The sequence below is a fragment of the Bos grunniens genome, chromosome 5, assembly GCF_055505025.1.
Source record: "Bos grunniens cultivar Pamir isolate PY7600 chromosome 5, Bosgru_T2T1.0, whole genome shotgun sequence".
Lineage (NCBI taxonomy): Eukaryota > Metazoa > Chordata > Mammalia > Artiodactyla > Bovidae > Bos > Bos grunniens.
In genome coordinates, this window is record NC_141169.1 from 102,943,935 (window position 1) to 102,951,101 (window position 7,167).

Sequence of the window (7,167 nt, forward strand, 5' to 3'; positions counted from 1 at the left end):
ATTCTTTGACATAATGGTCAGTAGGGTGTGGCTACATTGATGGGAGGGTGGTGTCATAGGAGAGTTGTAGGCAACAAGGTTTATTATCCTCATTGGTCCTAAAAGTCAGAGTCACCATACTCCATCAGGTTGATATGTGGGTGATGTGCCAATAGAACAGGCTCAACCAAGCAATGGTGACCCCAAAAGGGCATGTGAAGACCCATGGACAAGTCACCATACCCGAAGTCATGGTGCAGTTACACAAGGAAAAGCTGTGAAAGAAATTCAGTGGTGCATTTAAATGTCCCTAGGTCACAGTCAGAGGAGGCCAGAAGTGGGACTTGTGGCAGGGAAAATCTCATCACAATGGTGTACCTGATGAATTGAGTGGGGAGCTCACACCACATTTGCAGGGATGTTGAGGGAGCAGGAAAATCAAGTCTTTAATTTACTACACAGTAGCTGAAGCGCACCACATATAAGAGGCAGTGAAGCTAAGAGTTCATGGGGTTCTCAAGGCAAGAATACTGAAGTGGTTTGCCTTTCCTTCTCCAGTGGACCACATCTTGTCAGAACTGTCCACTAAGACCCGTCTGTCTTGGGTGGCCCTACATGGCATTGCTCATAGTTTCATTGAGTTAGACAAGGCTGTGGCCCATGCACTGTGAACTTCCAGATGTTCAAGCTGGATTTAGAAAAAACAGGAACCAGAGGTCAAATTGCCAACATCTGTTTGATCACTGAAAATGCAAGACAGTTCAGGAAAAACATCTACTTCTACTTTACTGACTATGACAAAGCCTTTAACTGTGTGGATCACAACAAACTGGAAAATTCTTCAAGAGATGGGAATACCAGACCATCTGACCTGCATCCTGAGAAATCTGTATGTAGGTCAAGAAGCAACAGTTAGAACTGGACATGGAACAAAAGACTGGTTCCAAATTGGGGAAGGAGTACGTCAAGGCTGTATATTGTCACCCTGCTTATTTAACTTATATGCAGAGTACATCATGGGAAATGTTGGACTGGATGAAGCACAAGTTGGAATCAAGATTGTCAGGAGAAATATCAATAACCTTAGATGCAGATTACATCACACTTATGGCCGAAAGCAAAGAACTAAAGAGCCTCTTGATGATAGTGAAAGAGGAGAGTGAAAAAGTTGGCTTAAAACTCAACATTCAGAAACTATGATCATAGCATCTGGTCCCATCACTTCCTGGCAAATGGGGAAACAGTGGAAATGGTGAAGGACTTTTTTTTTTTTGGCTCCAAAATTACTGCAGATGGTGACTGCAGCCATGAAATTAAAAGACGCTTGATCCTTGTAAGAAAAGCTATGACCAACCTAGACAGCATATTAAAAAGCAGAGACATTTCTTTGCCAAAAAAGACTGGTCTAGTCAAAGCTATGGTTTTTCCAGTAGTCCTATATAGATGTGAGAGTTGGACTATAAAGAAAGCTGAGCACTGAAGAATTGATGCTTTTGAACTGTGGTGTTGGAGAAGACTCTTGAGAGTCCCTTGGACTGCAAGGAGATCCAACCAGTCCATCCTAAAGGAAACCAGTCCTGGATGTTCATTGGAAGGACTGATGCTGAAGCTGAACCTCCAGTACTTTGGCCACCTCATGCGAAGAACCGACTCATTGGAAAAGACCCTGATGCTGGGAAAGATTGAAGGTGGGAGGATAAAGGGATGACAGAGGATGAGGTGGTTGGATGGCATCACCGACTGAATGGACATGAATTAGAGTAAACCCCAGGAGTTGGTGATGGACAGGGAAACCTGGCATGCTGCAGTCCATGGTGTTGCAAAGAGTCAGACATGACTGAGGAACTGAACTGAACTGAATTGAAGCTAAGAGGACCTGATGTGACTCCTAAGAAGTACTCAGTGCTATCTAAGTGTGTTTGACCTATGCCAAGGTGGATGCAGGAAAGAAGTGAAACCAGGGCGTGAATGGGTGCTCACAGTATTTGGCAGAGATGCTTCTAGTTGTTATCACAATTGCAGATTGGATGTCCAGGTTATTAATCACATCAGAACAACTGGACTGGAGGAAGATATTGTCAGTTATCACAGTGAATTCCCTAAGGTAGAAGGCTGGTCTTAGGATAGTACCACCCCATCTAATGGGATGGTGGGACAGGCGAGCCCTGAAGACATCTGCAGTAGGTCCTTAACAGCCACAGACAATTAGCTGTTGGGTATTTATGTATAGGAAGATCATTGGAAAAGTGATCTTTTCTAATCTCACCTTCAGCAGATTTTTGATGATTCTAGTTGATGCCCTTAAGGAAAAAATTCTTTTCCTTTTTAAAAAGTACTTTATTGAGGTATGTCTGACATACAAAACTGCTTGATAAGTATGCATTTGTGAAACCACTACAGCACTTATGTCATAAATCTATTCATCTCTTCAAAATGTTTTCTTCCATTTTCTTTATCATTCTCATTAAAAATAATTATTTTCAAGGTGAATTTGAATTTTAGTTAGAAACTTTTGTTTTAAACAAACCTGTTTTCTGGCATCTCAAGCAACCTTCCTCATTGTCACAATGTCATAATCATGGTTCCAACTGAAGATAAATTTGTGGAAATACTACAGGTGTCGCTACCATATTTTGATAAATCAGCATCTGAGTGAAAATAGAGTGTGTGATGTTCAAACTTTGTGTTAAATTAGAACTCCCAATGTTATCCTAAGAAAACTGATGTCTTGTTATTAATTCCAGTTAAGATATACTTAGAAGTAGAGAATTGGAAGTGCTCTGATATTTAACAAAGGTCTGTCTAGTTAAGGCTATGGTTTTCCAGTGGTTATGTATGGATGCGAGAGTTGGACTGTGAAGAAAGCTGAGCACCAAAGAATTGATGCTTTTGAACTGTGGTGTTAGAGAAGACTCTTGAGAGTCCCTTGGAGATCCAACCAGTCCATTCTGAAGGAGATCAGTCCTGGGTGTTCATTGGAAGGACTGATGCTAAAGCTGAAACTCCAATACTTTGGCCACCTCATGTGAAGAGTTGACTCATTGGAAAAGACTCTGATGCTGGGAGGGATTGGGAGCAGGAAGAGAAGGGGATGACAGAGGATGAGATGGCTGGATGGAATGACCGACTCGATGGACATGAGTTTGAATGAACTCCGGGAGTTGGTGATGGACAGGGAGGCCTGGCGTGCTGCGATTCATGGGGTCACAAGGAGTCGGACACGACTGAGCAACTGAACTGAACTGAACTAATATTTAAACCCTGATTGTGGTTTGTACACCCTGACTACCATTGCTCTAACTTAGACTCTCACATTTTTATGAACGGTTCCGGGTTCCTTCTATTTCTCTTTTTGTCACTAGTTTCCTCCTCCTGGTCTGTTTTTTCTGTATTTTCAGACATATTTTAATGATGTGAAGATAAGTCAAAATGGTGGTGATATAGCAGAAATAAGATTAGAATAGCATGTGTTTTGATTATCTTAATCAAAACTCTTGGAGTTTCTTCTGCTCAACCTTAGCAGTCAGGTATGGAAGAGAAATTCCAGCTTCAGTAGTGGACTGCTGGAAGTGAAGTACCGTGTTTAAGAGAAATCTAGAGTGGAAACAAAGACCAGAGGAGAATGTAGAGAAGCTTGTTTGGAAAAATGAGATTTCATGGAGTTCAGGTGGAAGATCTGGGAGGGAACACACAAATTGTGAAGGACTGTGGTGCAAGCGTTCCAAGTTCCTTCAGTCCTGTCCTACTCTTTGTGACCCGATGGACCATAGGATTCTCCAGGCACAAATACTGGAGTGGGTGGCCATTTCCTTCTCCAGGGGATCTTCCTCACCCAGGGATCAAACCTGGGTCTCCCACATTGGAGGCAGAGTCTTGATTATCTTCTAAGCCACCAGGGACTACAGTACTGAAGTGCAAAATGGTGAGGGGATGAAGATGCAAGGATTGCAGGAGGGGAGGGTTGGAAAGATGCAGGTCAGTTCGTACATTCACCACAGCCTCTGTGCTACACTTCCTTCCTGCCCTCATTCCTTCCCTCCTTCTCTTCCTTTATCCTGTTGTGGGAGTCATTTCTCAGCTCTGTGGAAGTACTAGCATTTGTAGCTGGCAGTTTTCTTAGTGGAAAAATTTTTTAATATGGATTCTGTTTATTTAACAAATAAGTTTACTCATATTTTTCTCTTTTTTTGTATCACATTTTGGTGAGTTGTGTTTCACAAGTAATGTGTTTTAAAGGACTTGGCCCATTTTACAAAAAATTTTCAAATTAGTGACAATGGTTCATATCTCATATCTTTACACGTTGGGAAGATCTACAATGATATTTCTCCTTTTGCTACTGGTGCTGTTAATGTGTTCCTCTTTTTTCTTAATTGGTTTGCTAGAAGATTATCAGTGTTAATGTTCTTTTTAAGAGAATCACTAATGGACTGTATTGATTTTCTTGATCATGTATTTGCTTTCTTCTTAATTGATTTCTATGCTCAGTTTTCATTCCTCTTTTTCAGTTATGATTGTGGTTGCTTTTGTAGATTCTTAAGGTGGAGTCTTGGATCATTTTCTTCTGTTTCTATTTTTATTCTAATGTAATCATCAAAGAAGCATCAAGGTTCTAAATTTTCTTCTAAGCATCACTTTATTTTTAACCCACCAGTTTCAATACTATATAATTTCTTTTGTATTTTATTATCATAAAATGTTTCTTTTTCTCTGAATGAATTCTTTGTCTTATAGTCTGACTTTGTATGATATTAATTTAGATATTACATAGAGTTTTCTCTGATTTGTGTTTGCATGGTATGTAATTTTTACCTCTTTAATATGTTTCTATGTTTATATTTAAACACATATAAGTTTGTAGACAGTATATTGTTTTGTCTTATTTTATGTGGTCTGATTATCTTGTTTTTTATTTGGAGTACTTAAGTTATTTATTTAATGTAATTATTGATATAATTGGGTATAAGTGTACTTGCCTGCTATTTGTCAGAGAAGGCAATGGCAACCCACTCCAGTACTCTTGCCTGGAAAATCCCATGGACGGAGGAGCTTGCTAGGCTGCAGTCCATCGGGTCGCTAAGAGTCGGACACGACTGAGCGACTTCACTTTCACTTTTCACTTTTATACATTGGAGAAGGAAATGGCAACCCACTCCAGTGTTCTTGCCTTGAGAATTCCAGGGACAGGGGAGCCTGGTGGGCTGCCGTCTATGGGGTCTCACAGAGTCGGACATGACTGAAGTGACTTTGCAGCAGTAGCAGCAGCAGCTGCTGCTATGTTTTATATTTTTGTTCTTATTTTAATCTTCGAGTATATTTTATCATTTTAATTTAAATACTGTATTGGTTTATTAATTGTATAAGAGTTTTAGGTGATTATAATGTTTAATTTTATTAATTTTTGAAGTAATTTTTATTTTTTGCTGGCTGGGTCTTCATTGCTGCATGGGCTTTTCTCTAGTTGTGGAGATCAGAGGCTACTCTTTAGTTGAAGGCATGAGTTTCTCATTGCAGTGGCCTCTCTTGCTGTAGTGCACAGGCTCTATGGTGCACAAGCTTCAGTAGTCGTGGCCCCTGGGCTCTAGAGTGCAGGCTCACTAGTTGTGGTGCACAGGCTTAGTGGCTCTGTGGTATGTGGGATTTTCCTAGACAATGGATTGAACCCACGTCTCCTGCATTGTCAGGTGGAGTCTTCACCACTGAACCACCGGGAAAGCTCAATGTTGAATTATTAATCTTCAATTACATTTTACCTTGAAATGATATTATGTCACAACTTGCAATGTCAGTCACTATACTTTTCTTCCACTTTCCTCTTCCTGTCTTTGGTGCTGTCATTGTCATACATTCTGTTTATAAATTTATTGTGAATCTTATAGTTTGTTGCTAATATTTTTGCCTTAAATCTTCTAATAGAGGATCAACATTTACCACAGTCTCTATAGCTTTGAGAGGATCCATGTTTTCATCTGCTGTCATCTCCCTTTAGCTTGAAGAACTTTCTGAGGCAGTGTTGTGTAGTGTGTGTCTGGTGGCCTCCAATTCTATCATCTCTCATTTACGTGAAATCATTTTAATTTTCATTCAGTTTTGAAAAGTATTTTCATAGCTGATTCAATTTTAGTGTAACAAATGCCCAATCCCAATACTTTAAATATGTATTACATTGTCATCTGACTTTCATTGCCTTCAACAAAATGTCAGTAAATAATACTTATCCTTTTGTTCCCTGTATATAATGTGTCAAACTTCCCTGGCTGCTCTTAACATATTTTTGTTTGTTTGTTTACCAATGAATTTCAGTAATTACATTGTCAAGTTTTCTGAGAATGGTTTCATTATCTTATTTGGGGTTTGTTTAGTTTTTTTGATCAATGGGTTTACAGTTTTCAATAACTTTGGGAAAATGTCATTTATCTTTTCTTAATATTTTTCTGCACATCCATTATTCTGAATCTCCAAATACACATATTTTATATATTTTGATATTATCCCACATGCCATTGAGTTTCCATTCTTATTTTTCTGCCTTTTTACTCTCTTTGGTTCAATTTAAATAGTTTCTACTACTGTGTTTTACTTCCCAGTTCTTTTATTCTGCAACGTCTAGTCTCTTGTGTAATTAATCCAGATGATTGTTCATTCCAATACTATATTTTTCAGTTTCAGAAGTCTCATTTGTTTATTTTTCCTAGTTTTCCTCCCTGTTTATTTTTACTGTTCATTAAGCATATTGATATTAGGGGTTTAAGGAGCTCTTCAGCCAATTCAATCATTTCTGTAATTTCTGAACCTGCTTTAAATGATTGTTTTTAAAAAATGTGTTATGGGTTACGTTTCTCTCTTTTGGAAATTCTAATAATTTTTTGGTTGGATGTTGGGCATCACTAAGCAATCCTTTACCAGGAAGATCTTCAGAAGTAAATAATCAGAACACACCCAGAAATCAGGGAATTGTACTTGATGAATTAAATAAAATTTTTTCCTTGGGTTATCTTCATTCAGTTCAAAATGTGTTCCTTTGATGACCAAATGATGAACTTTTATTTTGGTTTTCCTCCTTTACTTTCAAAACTTCCTTGATCCCACCTTGCCTGCCATATGCCCCAGCTACATCCTAGTTCTTCAGCAGTAGCTATCCTTTCTGATTTTCTTTTCCATCCATCTGTATCTTTTAAAATGGTGTTT